This window comes from Falco naumanni, chromosome Z (assembly GCF_017639655.2).
Source record: "Falco naumanni isolate bFalNau1 chromosome Z, bFalNau1.pat, whole genome shotgun sequence".
NCBI lineage: Eukaryota > Metazoa > Chordata > Aves > Falconiformes > Falconidae > Falco > Falco naumanni.
In genome coordinates, this window is record NC_054080.1 from 41837379 (window position 1) to 41855734 (window position 18356).

Below are 18356 nucleotides of genomic sequence, written 5' to 3' on the forward strand. Positions count from 1 at the left end.
TCTGACCTAATTATTCATAGTATCATGGGGTAGAGAAATTGGAGGGGAGGGAAAGTCATAGTCTCCTGTCTATTTTTTCCGATAACTCTGTTTGTTGCCATGTATTCCTGCTTGTCTAGTTTTAAGTGGCTCTTTCATGTGGTCAGTATATAACCTGATTTAATGAGTTTCACTTTTTGGAAAGTTTTAAGAGGTTTTCCTGATAAGAAGCTCGACTTTTCCTTTCTCACTTTTTCTCTTTACCTATTTTTTGCATTCTCCGAAATATGGTTTCTAGTATTACACTTAAACTCTTCCAGTGTTTTTGTAGGTATCCTTTATATGCTGTTGTCTCTTAGCCAAGATAGTCATGTTTCATTCTTTTACTGCTTCTTTACATGTCAATCATTTAATCCCAAATCCTTGCTGTAGTTGTTTATAATGTCCCTGTGACACGTAAATTATTTTTGTGTATGGAAAGACTGCTGTACTGGCGATACAAACAAGCCCCTCAGCTTGTTTACTATCATTATACTGAAAGACCAGTGTCAGTTTAAAAGCTGTGCAATAGGGCTCTGTGTTTTCAGTATCTGAAAATTGTGGCCCTGAGCTTATATTATTTTTATGTCAAAACTTCCCTGAGTTCACTTGGATTTTTATGTCTGTAAAGGAGGCTTACTTTGCCTTTACTGTTGGAGCTTACAGATATTACAGGGCCAGAAGAGACTGCTCTGATCCTTCTCATAATCCCCTCATTTAATATATTCAAGGATCACACTTGCTGACTATAGTGTTGTATTGGAATGCTACATTCACTTGAGTAGCTATCAGGAGCTCAAATCTTCTTTAAGAGCTGCTTCCAAAGTACACTCCACCTCCTCTCAGTATGGTCCCTGCCTCATTTTATTCGTAGATGGATGAACCTACAGCTAGCTATATTGAATTAAACATTGTGTTTTCCATGTTCCTTCCCAAGTGATCCAAATTCAGTGGCAACATGATCTCATCATTATCTTGTGTTAGCCCAAATTTTGTTTCAGTGCCATATTTTATTGCTAGGCTTCTTTGTATTTTTTTCCCAGTAACATTAACAGTTTGTGCAAAAACCTATTGCAAAAAACACACTTTGGGTTACGCTGAAACTTTATTACATGCTTCCTAGTTCGGCTGTTCCTTCATAAGTGTAATATAAATTTGGCATCAGCTTTGGTGCCAACAATGTAGTGGTAGTGTGCCCCCAGAGGCTGGCACTCCCTTTTCTTCACAATCAGATACTGGGAATCACCAGCCCAGTGCAATGGAGGTGCTACTTCCCACCACTGCTCCACCCAGCTGCCCCAGCACAACACCCACTGACCTTTCTCTGGCTACCCAGGACACCCATTTGCCAGTGCTGTTTTGCAGAAATTTGGTTTCGTCCAGTCCTCTGGAATTTCCATTGTATTTTAAAACATCTCAATACGTGAGCATAAACACTTCATCCAAACCTTTTGTACAGAGTTTGGATGCAAGTTTTCCATACCTGTTTTTGGTTTTGTTTTTCAAAAATGGCTTGTTTTAGTAGCTGTTTAACCTCCCCTTGTCTTTTTGGGGTTTTTTTGGTGATTTTTTTTTTTGTGTGTGTGTGAAATGGAAAGTATTTCCTTGTGATAAAGGAGAAATTTGTCTCTGGCTTTTTCTTAGTTATAAGATGAAGTTATACTGCATATTTCTGGGGTTTGTGTGTTACTAACAATAACTAACTTTTTTGTCTGGGTCTGGAATGCCTCTGTTACTGGGATTCCTTTGACTCTTAGCACTCTTAGAAATCTTACTGTCCTTGAACTCTCCATGCCACTGATTTATTTTGTGTCTTTTGTCGTGCTAGGAAATTTCTATAAACCTGACTTGTAATTTAGTTTCCTACCTATCAACTTCCTACGTATTTACAGTGGAATTTGTGCACTTTATTTTGAATGTTAAGAAGAAAGAAAACTTTTTAGGCAAAATTCTTTAATGCTGTTTTTCTTAACCTTCTAACTGAAGGTTCCCTTCACTGCCAGCTTCCTCTGCCCATGAGGAACAATTCTGACAACATTCATTTGTGTAGAGTAAGCTTATTAATCTCTGGCACCACATCTTCTCCTTCCCCCCCTTTCCTTCCCCCCCTTTCCTTCCCCCCCTTTCCTTCCCCCCCTTTACTTCACCCCCTTTCCTTCCCCCCATTACTTCCCCCCTTTTCATTCCCCCCTTTCCTTCCCCCCCTTTCCTTCCCCCCCTTTCCTTCCCCCCCTTTCCTTCCCCCCCTTTCCTTCCCCCCCTTTCCTTCCCCCCCTTCCTTCCCCCCCTTCCTTCCCCCCCTTTCCTTCCCCCCCTTTCCTTCCCCCCCTTTCCTTCCCCCCCTTTCCTTCCCCCCCTTTCCTTCCCCCCCTTTCCTTCCCCCCCTTTCCTTCCCCCCCTTTCCTTCCCCCCCTTTCCTTCCCCCCCTTTCCTTCCCCCCCTTTCCTTCCCCCCCTTTCCTTCCCCCCCTTTCCTTCCCCCCCTTTCCTTCCCCCCCTTTCCTTCCCCCCCTTTCCTTCCCCCCCTTTCCTTCCCCCCCTTTCCTTCCCCCCCTTTCCTTCCCCCCCTGTCCTTCCCCCCCTTTCCTTCCCCCCCTTTCCTTCCCCCCCTTTCCTTCCCCCCCTTTCCTTCCCCCCCTTTTCCTCCCCCCCTTTCCTTCCCCCCTTTCCTTCCCCCCCTTTCCTTCCCCCCTTTCCTTCCCCCCCCCTTTCCTTCCCCCCCTTTCCTTCCCCCCCGTTCCTTCCCCCCCTTTCCTTCCCCCCCTTTCCTTCCCACCCTTTCCTTCCCCCCCTTTCCTTCCCCCCCCTTCCTTCCCCCCCTTTCCTTCCCCCCCTTTCCTTCCCCCCCTTTCCTTCCCCCCCTTTCCTTCCCCCCCTTTCCTTCCCCCCCTTTCCTTCCCCCCCTTTCCTTCCCCCCCTTTCCTTCCCCCCCTTTCCTTCCCCCCCTTTCCTTCCCCCCCTTTCCTTCCCCCCCTTTCCTTCCCCCCCTTTCCTTCCCCCCCTTTCCTTCCCCCCCTTTCCTTCCCCCCCTTTCCTTCCCCCCCTTTCCTTCCCCCCCTTTCCTTCCCCCCCCCCTTTCCTCCCCCCCTTTCCTTCCCCCCCCCTTTCCTTCCCCCCCTTTCCTTCCCCCCCATTCCTTCCCCCCCTTTCCTTCCCCCCCTTTCCTTCCCCCCCTTTCCTTCCCCCCCTTTCCTTCCCCCCCTTTCCTTCCCCCCCCTTTCCTTCCCCCCCTTTCCTTCCCCCCCTTTCCTTCCCCCCCTTTCCTTCCCCCCCTTTCCTTCCCCCCCTTTCCTTCCCCCCCTTTCCTTCCCCCCCTTTCCTTCCCCCCCCTTCCTTCCCCCCCCTTTCCTTCCCCCCCTGTCCTTCCCCCCCCTTTCCTTCCCCCCCCCTTTCCTTCCCCCCCCTTTCCGTCCCCCCCTTTCCTTCCCCCCTTTCCTTCCCCCCCTTTCCTTCCCCCCCTTTCCTCCCTCCCCCTATTCCTAGTGAACTTGAACATCAGATAACAAACAGACCACTAAGTGGGATCACTCCTGGTTTTGGTGCTTTTTTTTTCTCCTTGTTTGAGCTTCATTATTTCTCCTAACTTCTTGTCAGCATGAGCATCAGTAAGGAGATAGGCACAGCAGGAAGCAGGAGTTGTGCCATAGGGATTATGCTCCAGGGGATGCTGCATGCTGTTTTCCAATATGATTAATCAGGTGAAATGCACAGAGCTTTATAGTCTGAAGAAATCTGTTTTGAAAGGAGGTCTGTTTGGTTACGACTGAGTTTGGAAGCTGAGGATTTCCCCTTCCTCCACAGGAAGAGATTTCAACAATTAAAGGACAAGGGGGAAATACTTATAAGTAATACTGAGGCATGAAAGTGGGAAAGGTAGGCAGGCTCAGCAATCAGGCTTTAATTTTTATGCTGCAGATCTGGGGAGGGGGGGAATATGGTAGGGCTTTTGTAGCTTAAGGCAAATACAGACTGCAAATTGCCCTGGGCAGAGCTCTAGTGTTGGTAGTGTTGGAGGACTTGGCTTTTGGAAGGCAGTAGCATCACCCCCAAGCCCCACTGTACCCAGAAACCTGCCGGCCAAATGTGGCCACGGGGAGCCATGGTCACGGTGTGCAGGAGGAGAGGTGCATCGGTCCCACTCCATATGAGAAGTCCCCAGCATAGTGTTGAGGTTGGTTCGTTAGTTGGTTTTCAAAGGTGATGAGCGTGAGTAAAACAAACTGTGGCACTGTGATGACAAAACACACACCATGGCAGCAGTGGCTGTCCCTCCTGTGGATTAGGAATTCATTTAGGAGGTCTTTATGTAGTTAGGCAGCATAGTCTAGTGGCACTTTGCAGGGCTGAAGTAACTTCGTGGAGAAATCAAAACACTGGGAAGCCATGTTGGGAAATAGGGCATCAAGAGGCCCTGTAGGAGATGCAGACATGCCTGCCTCCAGTTGTCTTTCTGCTATTATGATCTTGGAGGGTCTCTGTGCAAGAAGAGCCCATGCTGGGGTCAGGATATGCTGTGATTTACCTGGGAAGTGCCTGTGGTGTTTTCATTCCCAGTGCCACTGCACAACAGCGTAGGCTATCCTGGGAGCCATCCACCAGAAAGGTTTGTTATTAAACACAATTTAATTGATTCTTTATTTGAAGGACTGGAATAAGGGCACTTCCAAGAGTCAGGAACAGCTCAACAAGAAGGATTAGTAGTGTCCTATCATTATTTGTTTTAGCATATGTGGAAGTGAAAAATAAAAATTCTTGCATGTGGCCCAGTTTAATTTTAGGTCAGAGAAAGCTCTATATCCTTCCAATTTGGCTATTTTAATTGTATTATGAAAATACCCTGCAGGTTCGGCAACTTTATGACCAGATCAACTTTATTATAAAGTATGTCATTCATTTAAGGATTTTTTTTTTAAAGGGAGAAATATGGAAATGAACAGCTCTGCTTTCTTTAGCTCTCTAAAGTACAAAACCATTTTTATTTTAAATTTGTAAAAAGAATTCTTTCTCTCGTATGGGACCCTCTCTGCCAAACCAGGCACCTCAGCACAGTTACAGACATAAACCTATAAACCTTTCCAAATGATTCTAGGTAGCTTGAAATGAGGTCATGTGGGTGCCATGTCTTTCATTACAGAACTTTGTAGGAAAAATACTGATGCGAAAGAAAAAATCTTCTTCTGTTTTGAGAGGAAATGCCTTTATATATATATACTGACAAGAGTAGAAGGGGCCAATGAGAAAATAGAAATTATTAATAGTTTTTAATAAGTATTTACATGTATTTTAGCAGGACTGTACAAATATAAACCAAGTTGCTTTGCCACCTGCAAATAAATCATCTGGCTTTATTTTTAATACCTATGGGTAGATAGCACAGGGAATATTGCTACTTATGTGAATCCTAATACATGGAAATATTTTCATTGCTGTGTTCATTTGAAAACTGTAATTGTGCTGGAAAAAAAACTATTGGGCAGACTGAGGTAGCACATGTATGATTATTTCTAACATGCCTAAAACTTTTGGGATCCTGGTTCCTAAACAGACCAGTGTACCTGCTGGATTCTGTTTGGTTTTCTTGGGGTTTTGTTTGTTTATTAATAGGGGACTGGAAGGTGTATTGGATGTAAACCATCAATGCAAGTAGCTCTTCAGCGAACTTTTCCATTAGTTTGTCAAAAAGGTTCATGGTTTTGTAGTGGTATGATTTTTAAAAGATTTGGCTCTGTTCAGTGATTAATGTGAAACAGCTGGTCCTGTCTTACCTTTGTCTTCTAAGGTTCTTAACAGTGGGGAAGTGACAGCAAATCATGGTATCAACTCAGTGCAATTAGAAGTTCTTTGTCAAGATTTATACACCTACTCACAGACTTTCTGTGCAAAGAGGACCTTGTCTCTCAGTGATACCTGCAAGAGATTTCCGAAAGTGAAGCAGCCTTCAGTGCACTAGAAAGCTCAGTTGGGAAGCAGGTAATGGTCCAGCAGTACTGACTGGAAAACTGCTGAATCTGCTGCTGTCATAGCAAACTGCTGGGTAATAAATTAGCCGATGTGGTCTTCACTAACCACGTAGTGCTGGTTTTTCTTTTTTTGTGAGAGAGGTCCTATGTATGTACAATCATGAGCATGAAACTGTGTCCACAGAACCAACAGAGAAGTCTGCACCATTGGGTCCAGCAGAACTTGGATCTGGTCATCAGAGGCTGCTGGTGTCAGCTAATAGTATGCATGCAAGGAACAAAATTGTGCCTACATGATTGGTTCGATAGTTTGTTTCAAGTGCAACTCACAAGTGGCTCTGAGGCAAGCAGTAGGACAATGGTAAAGCAAATAATACATCAAGATATACAAATACTAAGACTGATGTAAGTGTTCCCAAGTCTCAATGGCTGCATTTGTGGTTATTTGACACTGACATAGAGGACGATGTACAGTCAGACCAGAATACTTGGACAATTACATTGGGCAAGTCAAGTCGTTTTGAGAAGTCATTCTGTCTAAGTCATCCTGAAGGCTTCATGATTAAAATATGAATCAAGACACAAGTCTCCAAATGTTCTAGATAGCACTTGGGAGGGAGAATTAGCATATACATTCTGTATGGGAAATGGAAAATGTAGTTATTTAAATCAGGCATAAACAATGTTCTGGGTGGCTTCAGTTTTGCAGGAGTATCATGCCTGGGATTTTTTATTTCATCTTAGGTCATAAGGCAACTCCTCACCTAGTGGAGATCAAAAGTGTTCCACTGTGATCAGTAGAAGGATCACAGATTTCACCAGCTCATGATGTCAGCTTGAACACCTACTGAGGAGATGGTTTGGCCCACCACTGTTTGAAACAGACATGGGTAAATACATTTTTCAAAAGTGCCTTTTATTTGCACAAGTGAGAGATGGGTGTTTTGAGTTCTTTCCAATTATAGGTCTAAAGTGTAAAAGCCCCTGCGTTACCATTTCTGATTTTGACTTTTCCATTCATAAGAGAAAGACTGAGCTCTCTGAGGATATGCTAACACATGGAGACCAATTATTTGCTCTCGTTTTAGCTGTACAGGCTATCAAAAAGTAAAATAACACAACACACTCTGGCTTCAAGGCATGTGAAGTAAAACATGTGCCTAGTACTTTATACACAAAGTAAAGAAAATGTTTCATGAGAAAGGCAGTACTTTAGTATTTGACACTGGTAAATAAACATTGTGGTAACTTTGACCAAAAAAGACTGTATTTTTTCAGTCACATGTGATGAATATTATTCTTTTATGAGACTGTTTCACTAACACTGCACCACATATGATACTCCAGAATAATCAGCCAGTGAGGCGTATTTTAAGTGAGATGAAGGAAAGGCAGCATGACAGTGTAAATACCCAAGCTTGTAAGTGTGCTGTGTGTTTTCTGTACAATGGCTATTTCTGAGGTCCAAGGCCAGCAGTTCTCGCTGTGAGCAGAGTACTCTGCGTGCTGGAGGACTTGGAGGCAAAACTGCTGTCTCCTAAGATTGCTACAGGTGTCTGAGAGGAGGGCTGGGGCAAGTGCATTACACAAAGGTGGAACAAGACTTTCCTCTGTTCCTGGAAACTTCTCTGCCCCACCTCCATCTGGGCTTGGGGAAACTTAAAGGTCCAGGGTGAGAACCCAGAGGGGTTTGCCAAGAACTAGGCAGGCCTGCAGTTGAGATGGATCAATAGCCTACACCAGTGACTATGAACTGGTACTTGGACATTGGAAGTAGGATGGCTAATCAGAGATTCTAGCCACCAGGAAGCTGCAGAAACATGTACCTGTGTTGCCACATCAATGTAATAGGCACAAAACTGGGTTGGAGTATCTAGACAAACGGCTGTCACCTCTGCAGCTCCCTTTGATGTGCAGAGAATTAAATGCCTGTAGTTCAGCAGGGTTTTCAAGCAGCCTTATCATGAAGTGCAGCTCTAATGCTAGACCAGGGTCGTTCTCCTTTCCTGGGCTCCCTGTTCTCCCTCTACCTCCTCCTCTTCTCTCCCTACTTCCTGTGCAAGGTCTGGCAATGAGATGGTGCAGCTGCTGGCAGCTCCAGTGGCTGGGGAGGAAAGATTTGGGGCTTCACCTTTGAAAGCCCAGGACTGTAATTCAGAAGAACCTTCTTTTCTCCCTTGCTTGAAGCCAACCAGCTTATTCTATTCAGAGAAAATTATATTGTATTTTTTAATGAAAAAAATCTTTGCTGACCAAACGGGTTTGCCGGTGTTCTGCTAGCTCCAGTAACACCGCCATGTGGAAAGCGATCAGCCCTGGAGTTCCAATAATATGTGGAGCTGTAGCTTTGCTTTGCAAGCGGACAGGGTTGTAATAGTGTCTGCTGAAACTGTTCCTGCCAAAACAAACACCAGGAGAAATCTCTTTTCCGTGTACCAAAGTCTCACTTTAGCATTTGCTAGGGAACACATTTTACTTTTCCGGTCTTATCTTCTGCCTGTGTCAGACAAACATGGCACTGCAGATAGGTAACTATCAGTCAACATCTTGGTACTGGAGGTCTGCCTGACAAGTTGTGGGCTGCAATCATTTATGCAGTTTTCTCTGTATGTTTGGGGAGGGCTTTACTCTTTCGTTTCAGCGCTTTTATAAGAGCTCAGGGCTGGGGCCTGCATTTTTCTGCAGTAAGCTCACAAAGCTGGATTCCCCTCTGACTTGCAAACCTTGGCCACATTCATATTTTACATGAGCCACTGCGCAGCTGATTATTCTGGTGTTTATTTTTCTTGATTTGAAATAATTCTTATTTCCTTCTGAGGAAACTTTGCCTGTTAATGACTGCTAGCTGTAACATGCTGGCAACTGTCCTCAGGTCTTCTCCCATGCCTCTGTCTCACCTCATCCATCACCTCCAGACATGAGGTCAGAGGTTGCCGTTAAGTGGGGGAAAAATCATGCTTTTGAGGAATTGAATTGTTTTGCTTAAAAAATTTGTCCTGAGGTTAGCTATTCAAGCCTCCTTGGCTCAAGTGGTCTTCTCTCCCATAGGAACAGAGATCCCAAATTTCCCAGTGGTGAGGTCATAGCTTTGGGCATACCGATACCAAAAGCACATGCTGTATCATACTGACTGACAATAATTAGGAGATGCTCTGTGCAGTTGTGTCACTGTATTTATCCTTGTGTCTTTGGGGTGGGGAGGTGTGTGTGTATCTCTGTGTGTAGTTACAAATGTCTGTGAAAGTGAGATGAAGAATCTGCATCCAGATCTGTCCCTCGCTGCTACATGGGTTTGCCCCCCCAAAGCTGTACCCAGAGCCTGGATCCCAGGAGGAACTGGAGAGGTTCTTCCCCCCACCAAGACAGGGGAGTAGCTGGGAGCAACACCAAGCTAACGGTAGGTTTCAGATGTATGAGAAAGACTTTTCCCATAAATTGAAGCAGGCTCAGGCTGTTTTGGAGATTCACATGTGGTTAGAAATGTTGGTAGGCAACATCTAGGATGCAATGAAAAAATGCAGACTTATGATATTTGCATTTCAGTTTTGTGGAGCAAAGTGGTTTGATTGCTTTTGATTAAAGCTGACCTGTTTTGCTGGTTTGACTAGGCTAGCTGGCCTTCTCAACTTCTGGGTTATCATCAGCCTCAGGAAGTGTAAAATAACATGAGTGTACACCATATTTAGCTGTTTAATTTATCAGTCATTCCCAGGAAATGCTGTCATCCATGCAGACGGGTAAGTATAGCATGGAAGCATGGATTTAGGCCCCCCAGATTAATTTCCCCCAGATCTTTTACTTTATTGGGAACAGGAAATTCCCTGAGTTACTTTTCAATCATAAATAATATAAAATTTCAAAATGTTTTATTGAGTTCCAAACTCGAAGTACCATTCTCATTTGACTATGCAATTTGTTGCTGAAGCTTACTTGTGAGCCCACCAGCCCTAGGTTTCAAGGAATTTACCTTCAGGAAAAGCTCCCAGTCTTTCTAGGAGATAGAGAGAGCATTTTACATCCATGCAAAACACCAGATTATTTGGGATGCTAACCAGCAACCTTTGCCTGAGTAGCCATCGCTCCTAAGTGATGAATGGTCACTTCGCTTTGATTTGACTTGCCAATTAAGACCTTGGTGACTATCCTATGTTATTTGAGAATATACACATGAGCCTTCTTGAAACATAAGGGACTCCTGTGTTGTCTCCAATCTTTGATAAGAATTCAAATTTACCATCCACTACCGTAATGGAAAAAAACACTTGTAATGCCTGATAGGATAATAGAAATCCTGCCATGATCTGGTATTATTTAATCGGACTGTGAAGACAAGTCCTCCATTCCCATTTCTGCCTTCTCTCTCTAGTTCTTCATGTGGTGTATGTAGTAATTCTTTTTTCTTCTCCATTTGCAGCTAGATGAAATGTTTCTTGATCACTGCTAAGCTGCTCGTGTCCAACATAGGTAATTATTTATATTTAATATTATTTGTTTTCACCTAAATATTGGAAGACAATCTGAATCAAACTAGACATTGCCACCTAAATATCAAATACACATCAAACTTTCTACCTCCTGTAGTCTGCTCACATCATGAAATGCTTTCTTTTGTCGTAAGTCATGCCACTCTCTCTGATGGCTTGGTGCTTGATTTATGAAAATCCACATAGTTCTAAAGTGTTACAAAGGAGACATCATGTCAATAGCTACGTGCAACGCAACAAACACTTGGAAGTCAAACATGTACTAACAGATGACATATACAGGTGTTGAACACTCAGCAGATGGTGGCCAGCTTCTGATTCCACTGAAGTTTTTGGTTTTTTTTCACTAAAATTGGAATTTAACACAAATAATCTTTTAAATTTTCAAAGGAATGGAAGGTTTTCTCAAGTTGAAATGCAGGTAACAGAGAACAGGCTGATAATATTTATACAAGCTGTCAAGTTAAAGGAATTTTTTATCTAGAATTATTTTTTTTAATGTGCTGGGCAATTTTTGCCTACCTTTGTGTTGACAGAGTGGCCTGGAGAAGGTGAAGAAGGTCTATTAGGTTTTCCATGGATAATCAGTTGCAGAAATATTTTTAAACGAAACAAATCCCTTCAGGATATGAGGTGGAAATTACAATACATTATTTTTGTTGACTGGAATTACCTCTTTAATTACCTCTTTAATATGGCTTCTTAAAAGAAAAGTTTGAAGAAGCACTCTGTGTTATTGGAAATCTCATGATTGCATGAGGAGAATGCTGGAGTATTGCTATGGTACTTTGATATCATCCTAGTAAATGATCCAAGTGTTGAAATTCAGTGTGGAATGGTGGCTTTTTCAAAACCTTACCATGTGTTTCAGCCCTCCTGGCAAGCACAGCATTATCTGATGGTGTGTTGCTTGCTAAGGAATGGAAAAAGACAAGGGAAAAGAGAATGTGGGCTTTGTATGAGCTATGGTATTTGAACTAAAGCTGTAGCTGAATAGAAGCTTGCCTATAAGTTTACAAACATACAATTAAGACCCTTACTGTTGTCTAAATCCTTTTCCTTGCCTTATAATTTAATGGTAAAAAGCATTACTGTTATTTTTGGACTTTCATAATAGATCTAGTAGCCACAGAGAGAACCGAATGTCGTTCAATTATTTGTGAAACAAGTTATGCCCCTCTGCAAACTTCACTGTGTAATTTGCACTGGCTTTGCAGTTTACAGGAATGCACACACTGGTTTAAATACTCCCCTCTCCCTGGAATTAGAAGATGAAGTGGCAGAACTGCCACGCAAGTGGCTATGATTTTAGTGCAACAGTTGCAGCTCATTTTATCTCCCAAAGTCAGAAATAATTTGTCACAACAGTCTTCCATTTCAATCAGCAGTCTGTGCCTGTAATGAATAAAACATGGCTGTCAGAATTAAAAGGAATAGAGTTACGGTAACACACTCTGAGCACTGTTGAGTGTGATTCAATAAAATTATGGATTTCTCCCCATTTATGACTTGCGGTTCATTTTGTTTAACAAATACAGTAGTCAGTTTTTTGTTACACTGGTTGTCTACCCAAAGCAGACAGCCTTTGAAATGTACCCCTTGACATTTTCATTTGGTTTCTGTGTGTTTGCATGCTGGTTTTATATGTATTTTCCTGGTTGCACAGTATAGATACCATTCAGCAGCACAGCCACAGTTGCCACTGGACAGCTTCATCATTTCTGCTTATGTCTGCATTTGCCTCAGCCTCACCCATCTGAAAAATGCACTCTGTGCCTCCAAATGACGGTGTTTGGAAATCTGGCCAGGGCTTTCTACAGCGCCAGGCAAATCTCGAAGCTGACCCTGAAAACTTGCTGTTATCAGTTCGTATCAGACGGAAACAGACCAGCTTTGCCCTAATTAATTGTTCTACACAATGGTGGTGAGATTTAAGAAGATATATGCAACCACTTTGAGTTGATCATACTAGTATCAATTCAGTTGAGCATGAAAGGGGAAAGCTTATCTGGAACAAAATGGTGTCCAGTTTAATTAAGACCAGTAAAGTGAAGTTTTTGACGTTACCTCACAGTAGGTAAATTTCTGCCTCATTCCATGGGAGGGTGCAACAGGGTGATGGTGTGCCCTTCCAGTCTCTGGTACAGGGCTGGCTCTCATCCCTGTGAGGTTCCCAGCTAACCTGGGGGAGTAAGGCTGTGTTGGAGAAAAGACCCTTTCTACCCCTCACACCCTGGCATCCTTGCAAACTCATCTGGACAAATGCAGTGGAGATGTTATGACTCGGATCCTGCACCAGGGTTCATGGGTTACAGGGATAAACCTGTCCTGAGGAGGACACTGATCCTCCAGAGCTTCAAATCTGTCCATTAGCTTTGCTTTCTTTCTACCTTACTCCTCACTGCTCAGCCGCGTACGAGTGCCTCCAGGATCCCAGCTTCTGGGCCTCTGCCTGGATTCCTGTGCCTTAGAAAAGTCCGTGTAGGGAGCCAAAGCCTCTGCTAAAAATCATCTTCCCTGTGGATCTGCTTGCTGTGACGGACTGTGTAGAATGCATGCTGTGACAATATTTATGAAAGAGTATTAAACAAGTGAAAAGTAAAGGCATGAATGCCTGTTTGCATATGTGTAGGAAAGAAAGAAGGCGTTGGTGTTGGCATCCCTTATTTGAAGTATTGCCATGGCCTGTGTTCAGCTGATGCTCTGCAATGCCTTCCCGTTGATCTGAGTCACTAATGCCAGCTGAATATCTAGCCCAGCTCTCAAACCTTTTTTTTGTGTTTCCGCTACCAGTGCATAAAAAAACCTTCCTGTAAATGGTGGCACCAGCACACAGCATAGTGGGCATATGGGCAGTCCAGTTTTCAGCATGCATCGGTACACAGTGTTGACAACTGCATCACATGTGGAAAAGGGGGCTGAAAGAGAGAGGCAAAGAGGTTTCTCAGACACAGAATAGAACTTTCTGGTGTTTTGCCTTCTCCCCTTGTTTAGTTTCCATTTGCTGTCAAGGAAAGTGCTGACATTACTCCAGGAGGACTTGTTTCCAGTTGTGCCTGTGCTGATCGACAAGATTGAAGCAGGTCAGCTAAGCTTTATCATGTCCTTCAACAGTGTCTGTAATGAGGCAGGGGGAACACACTGGGAATTCAAGGAGCAGAGGTTTTTATCTGTCTCTTTGATGCTTGATTGGCAGTAATACAGGAAAATAAAAAGCTATATAAACAGAAAGTACTAGGGTGGTTATACCACACCTTAGTGCTACTTTGTGCTTATGCTACAGATTTGCATGAGGCACTTACAGCATTAAAAAGAAAACAAATATGGAGGGGAGCATTTATAACATGCTTCATTTTCTATGAAAGCAAATAGTAAGCAGGCAGAACCATTGCTGACAGGATTAAAAACATGCTGGTAGCATCATCTGAGTTGCTTTGAAATGCCTGGGGAATCAGGCATATAAAATGGAACGTGTCATCTTGGGTCCTCTTTAGGTCTGCTTCTCCCTTTCAGACTAATTGTGCTCGGGACAGCCAGCCAGACCTGCTATGGCTTTTTGGACTGTTAGTCTGTCTGCTCTCTCTTTTTCTTCTAGGTGCTGATGCTTGGTGTGGTTCCCTCTGTTTTTTTACTTATTTCTGAGGACTTAATACACACCTACAGAAGAACAGGGCAGCCCTGAAAACAAAAGTGTGTGGTATTTGTTTTTCAGGGTTACAAGCATTGCTTTCTGCATTGTGGGTGTGGGTGGCATCACTATTTGCACAGGTCCTTTGACTTTTTTTTTATATACTTAATTATCCATCCTCCCTTTGTGAATCTACAGGGGAAAACTGTTTCGTGGTTTGTGGTATAAAAGAAAAATGGTGTAGGAGTCCTACAGTACTGGTTTGATATATACTAGAAAGGTTTTAGTTTTATTAGGGATCTTAAATAGGGATCCTGTGAGTTGTCTATTTTATATCTTTCTTTTTTACGTACAGATAGTGTGAATACCACTGAAATAAATTTTGAAAAAAAACCCCAACAGCTATGCTGTGGTTAATTTTCCTCCCCACTATATCTGTATGACCATGGATAAATGGGTTTGTCACTTGTTTTGAAAAAAATCTGCAGAATTCAAGGAGAGAATGGTAGGGGAAATAATTTTCAGGGGACTTTTCACTTTAAGCCTGGGCATGTGTATAGAAAATGCTGTGTAATGTAATCACTGTATCTTAAAATACTCAGTAATCAGTAGTTGGAGCAGAGAACATAGCTCAAATGCTCTTCAAATGCAAGCAGAGGAATAGCTAAAAACCAGCATGCTCCATTGCAATCACATTTAGGAAAATGCTTTTCCATGTGTGGCTCACCATGTTCTTAAAATAGAGGACGCATGACTTCCTAACATTTCCTCTCACAGTTGGGACAAGCACCTGGCTGTGGGTAGCTGTGGAGAAAGGAAGGTAACGTAGATGGAAAAAGGAGAACACTGTGGAGACATGCCAGATGCAATGACCTTATTTACTTTTTTTCTCCAATTTCTTTCTTTGGGCTACAGCCACCTCTTGCAATCTGCTGCTAAGGGACTCAGAACAGCAACAGCAGGAAATTCCTCCAGGCTTTCCTCTTGCTGTGGTTGCTGGTGCTCCTTCTTACCCAGAGACTGGTGCTGTGCACCAGCTGTGTGCTCCCAGGTAGTGGTGGACTAGAAAGAAGCATTGCCACATGGAGAAAGCTTTCATGTGGAGCAGCCCTCTATCTGGGTGACATCAGTTGCCAACTAAGTGTCACTGCAGTTTGTTACTCATTACATTGGCTCCCCGTGAAATATGAAGTTGTAGTCAATGTGTCAGTGTTAATCTCCAGGATTGTCAGGACTTGGCAGAGCCGGCCGAGGCAGTGCCTGCCTCCTGGGAGTGATGTCCTGGAACAGCTGCTTTCCCCAGAAACTATGAAGATGTCACTTTTGAGGTTGATGGTGGAAGTGAGGGGAAGACGGGGGCTCTTGTGGCTTTCAAGATGTCCTGGCTCCCAAGTGGGAAGGTTGGAAAGGCTGGGACCTCACAATGCATGGCACAGCATGGACCCCCTGGCTCATGGACACAGCCCACCATAGGAAGGGGCCTGATGGAGACAGAGGTGAAAGGAAGAGTGGTGTAGAGAATTCAAGAAAAGGAAGGGAATTTAAATATTTGTGAAAGATGGGTATCCTATGTAGCCAGTTTGGAAGAGAAGTTTCTACATTTTATGTTACTGCATTGTATTTTGGTATTTACAAAAGGATCTGGTTTTCAAAAGTGCTAAAAGCTCTGGTTTGATACAATGATGTCAAACCTTCAAAGTTTAACATCAGGCACACCCTTTGGAAAAGCTCAGTTTTGCTCTTAATTGTGTAGCTCAACCAGTGTCAGAAAACACTCTTTGGAGCAGTTTGTATCTTTGGAGGCATTCAGCTACTCTTGGTTCTTTTTTACTAGTAGGTGGATTCAGGGAAGAAATTCTCAAGTTAGTGGAGTCAGGGCTCAGCTTTCATTTGTTTTCCTTATGCACTATTCTTCCACTGACAGAAAATGCTTGTTGCTATGTGAAGACCTATTGCACAGAAATTTGAGCTTTGCCCTGTTAAGGGTTGGAAAGCTGATGCATTGCAGATACATCATCAAGCCAAGTGTGTTACTGAAGAGTTAAACTCTTGTTTTGTGTGCTTCAGCTGAAAAAAAGGACCAAGTGGCTTTTATTAATAATATGGATTTAATTATGGATCTGAGAGTTGGGAAAAAAGTAATAAAGGAAAATATTTTGGATGAAAACCAAATGCACCTAAAAAGTTTTTACATTGTTAAGATCCTGAGGGAAAACAGAGACATGAGATATCATCATAGGGAGAGATGCTTGTGGCAAGTCAGGAACAAATATGGAAACACATACGTAAAATATCTGTCAGACATGAAGTAAATGTGTCTCCATTGTGAGTAGGTATTTGAGCTCAAGGCAAGGACTGTCTCTTACTTTGTTTTTGACCAGGAGCAAAAATTATGGGGACCTGATTTACCATTTCCAGGTGGGGTCTTAAAGACAGCTCTAATGTAAGTAATGAGTAATATTAATAACTCCTGAATGTGAATCTGCAGCCCTTGGTCACAGGAGAAGCATTCCTGACTTCTGAGAAGGTTTGTTGGCCATCTGTGGACAATCTAGACATCTGGTTGTGCTCCAAGAAGATCAAGTAGAAAACCAGGTCCCCTGTTCTGCATTTAATTACTGCTAAGAAGTTATGATGAGTGCATTGTGATGCAACCTTTGCAAATGCCACTGGTGATTAGGCTATTGCAATACTATTTAAGTATTGCAATATGATGCTCCATCTTAGATTTAACTGGGAAGTACCAATGCAGGATTTGGCAGCTTGGTTTTGGGTTTCCTTCTAGGATGCATTTCCTGAGGAGCTTGTGATGTAAATGCTTAGCTGTTCATTCTGCAAGTTACTGGGTAGAGTTTTCCTTTTAAATAGCCTGAGACCTATCTTTTGGCCAGCAACCCCTCCTTTCTGTGCTGGAGTGCCATGGCAGAGGAATGAAGGATGTAGACTCATTTGGAAGTACCAGAAGAGGTTAAAACAAGAGGACTTTCCCATGAAGATACCAGCCTTGGCCCTTGTTCCCACCTCTGGATTTGGAAAACTCTAGTTTATTGAACTTAAATATGTGTTCAAAGGCCTGTTGATTTCTTAGTTTTTTGAGAGAGTAGAAAAATTTACCAGTGGAGCACACTCAACAAAACTGCTGGGTGCTTGAGTAATCACCAATTTCACAGAATTATAGAATGGTATGTGTTGGAAGGGATGTTAAGGATCATCTAGTTCCAACCTCCCTGTCATGGGAAGGGTCATCTTTCATGAGATCAGGTTGCTCAAAGCCCCATCCAGTCTGGCCTTGAACACTTCCAGGGATGGGGCATCCACAGCTTCCCTGGGCAACCTGTTCCAGTGTCTTACCACTCTCACAATAAAGAATTTCATCCTCATATCTAATTTAAAACTAGCTTCTGTCGGTTTAAAGTCATTAGTCCTGTCTTATCACTATAAACCCTTGTAAAAAGTCCCCCTTTAGGTACTGGAAGGCTGCTATGAGGTCTCCTTGGAGCCTTCTTCAGGCTGAGCAGCCCCAACTTTCTCAGCCTGTCTTCATAGGAGAGGTGCTCCAGCCTCTGATCACCTTTGTGGCCCGTTTCTGGACTCACTCCAACAGGCCCGTGTCCTTCTTATCTTGGGGGCCCCAGAGCTGAACGTGGTGCTCCGGGTGGGATCTCACAAGAGCAGAGCAGAGGGGCAGAATCACCTCCCTCAACCTGCTGTTACGCTTCTTTTGATGCAGCCCAGGATATGGTTGGCTTTCTGGGCTGCAAGTGCACATTGTTGGGCTGTGCTGAGCTTTTTGTCCACCAACAGCCCCAAGTCCTTCTTGCTAGGGTTGCTCCCAATGCATTCTCTGCCCAGCCTGTATTTGTGCTTGGGTTTGCCCTGATCCAGGAGCAGGATCTTGCACTTGACCATGTTGAACTTCATGTGGTTTACTTGGACCAACCTCTCAAGCCTCTCAAGTACCCTCTGGAAGGCATCCCTTTCCTCCAGTGTGTCAACTGCACCACACAGCTTGGTGTCATCAGCAAACTTGCTGAGGGTGCACTCAATCCCCCTGTTCATGTCACTGACAAAGATGTTAAACAGTGCTGATCCTAGTACCAACCCCTAAGGAATGCCATCACTGGTCTCTACTTGGACATTGAGCTGTTGACCACAACTCTTTGAGTGTGACTGAGAGGACCATCCATCAAATCCATGTCTCTCCAGTTTAGACAAGGATGTTGTGCAGGACAGTGTCAAAAGCTTTGCACAAGCCCAGGTAGATGAT

General features: G+C 43.5%; 1 long non-coding RNA gene across 3 annotated transcripts in view; it reads left to right on the forward strand.

Annotated features, from left to right (window-relative positions):
- Window positions 1–18356, forward strand: part of LOC121081664 — a 76239-nt gene that overhangs the window by 29352 nt on the left and 28531 nt on the right. For all 3 annotated transcript variants that reach the window (XR_005825756.1, XR_005825755.1, XR_005825754.1), the window contains exon 2: window positions 10392–10441. This is a non-coding gene — a long non-coding RNA (uncharacterized LOC121081664). The remainder of the gene's footprint in view (window positions 1–10391; window positions 10442–18356) is intronic.